The sequence below is a fragment of the Petaurus breviceps genome, unplaced genomic scaffold (assembly GCF_028583685.1).
Source record: "Petaurus breviceps papuanus isolate PSGF00001 unplaced genomic scaffold, PetGlider_PUasm1.0 181, whole genome shotgun sequence".
Lineage (NCBI taxonomy): Eukaryota > Metazoa > Chordata > Mammalia > Diprotodontia > Petauridae > Petaurus > Petaurus breviceps.
In genome coordinates, this window is record NW_027185784.1 from 18,266,475 (window position 1) to 18,268,794 (window position 2,320).

Here is a 2,320-nt window from a genome sequence, read left to right on the forward strand (position 1 = left end):
TTGTAAGGTTCTAGCTTAGAACTAAGGTGATACCTAATAAAAAGAAAAGTTCAAATCTAAACAATCTTTTTCCATTTCACATCCAGCAAATTGGTTAAGATAACAAAAGATGAGAATAGTCAGTGGGAAAACCTACATTAATTAATGCATTATTGGTAGAATTGTGAACTATTCTGGAAAGCAATTTGGAATTATGAAAATAAACTGGCTAAAATGTCTATGCCCTTGACCAAAGATACTACTGTTCAGCATATGCCTCAAAAACGAAGGATCAAATTACACAAGTCTTTATAATAATACTTTGGTAGCAAAGAATTAGAAACAAAGTAGATACCCATCAGTTGGGGAATGGTAAAACACATTGTGGTACATGAATGTAATAGAATATTACAGGGCATTAAGAAATGTCAAACATGATGAATACAAATATGGAAAAACATACATAATTTAGTGCAAAATGAAATAAGCAGAGCCAGAAAATCAGTCTACACGACTATATCAATGTAAATAAAAGTAACTACTGCAAAATAATCAAAGATGAATATTGTGAAATTGAAAAAGAACAATATTGATCCCAAAGAAGTGATGAGAAGACAACTCCACCTGTTCCTTTGTAGAGGATGGGGGTCCATGGGTATGGAACACTGCATATGGCATTAGATTTTTTTCAATGTACTGATAAATTTTGCTGATTTTTTTTCCTTCTCTTGCTATTTTTCTCATTTGCCCCTTCTCCCATTTCTTCTCTTTTTCTATTTTAAATTAAAGGAGGATAGATACAAGGAAAAATCTAGGTGATATAAAAATAAAATACATCAATAAAAATCTATTTGAAAAAAATAATTTTGTTGAAACTGAAAGCCACTCTAGTATGTTTAAGTCCCAAATTCTACCTATATCTGTGAGGCCAGGCTTTTATCTTCATCTAGTCTTGAAGCAGCAAGTATTTTAACCATTGAGCTAAAACTTAATGTCAAAAAATTAAGGCATGCTAACCATGTTTATGAATGTAGACAATTATAGATGAACCTGCACTGTTTGGAAACATCTAATCTTCCTATTTCAAGATTGATTTTATTCTAGAACCTTGGCAGTCAACCCAATCATGGACACAACTGAGTAGCCCATGTATCAGTGCTGTGCTGAGGTTTGAGTATAGTATTCATTGAAACATGCAATCACAATTTGGTGTTTTAAATTAATATTCACTTATTTTAAGTCTTATCTTTCTTACCTAGATAGAAACTAAGGGAAAAAATATAAGAACAAAAACAAAAAGAAATTTTTTTAATTGTTCCAGAAAAATTCTAGAGATGAACAAGAGATAAATCTAATAATTTTAAAGGTCATTAGTTAAAGTTATTACATGATTGAGGGGAAGAAGGAAACTATCAATGATGGAAGAAGGAGACAAAGAAGAAGGAGAAAGAGAGGAGAAGGTGAAGAGAGAATAGTTGAAGCATTTTTTTAATGCCTAAAAGAGAACAAAAGGAAGCTCAAAATGAAATACAGACAAGTAAGACATCTTGGAAATTAATAAGTTGAATTTGTCATCAGATTTTTTTAAAAGCAAGCTATACACATAGAGGTTTATGGTTTCACAAATAATATTTTCTAATCTAAATTTTATGTGGAAATCTTTAAGTTTGGTTTTTAAATATATATATATTTTAAGAGTAATTATACAATGTCAAGTTGATTCCTTTTATATACCAATTTTTCTCCAGAGAATGATTAAGAATTGGTTGCCATTATGTTTTATTGTGACCAGGACACTGGTCAACATTGGAATCCCTAACTACCTCAGGTTCAGTTGGAATACTGTATTTGGTATAATTCTGCTTATGCAAATTTGACTTTAACCCTCAATCTGGTACATATACTTTATTCATAAACCATATAGTAACCATAAATCAAATAAAAATATTTAATTCAACAGAATAGTAAGATATGTCATATCATAAAATAAATGTTCAATGGTATTATCTCAGCCCCTCTTCTTCACTTCTTATACACAAATACATACACACATGCATATATATGTCTATATATGTATATATAGACATATATATGTGTATACACACAGAGAAACTCCTTTAGCCTTACATATTGTTAGCAAAGTAACTTGGGTTTAGGCACATTGATATGGCCAGTGGTACTTCATAAATAAATTTATTTTAATTTATTAGAAAAATTAGTTGCGGGGCGGCCAGGTGGCTCAGCGAGTAAGAGCACCGGCTCCAGTGTTGGGACAACCCGGAGATCGAATCCCGGGCTCAGACACTCAGCACCACACCCAGAAATAATAACTGGCCGTGTA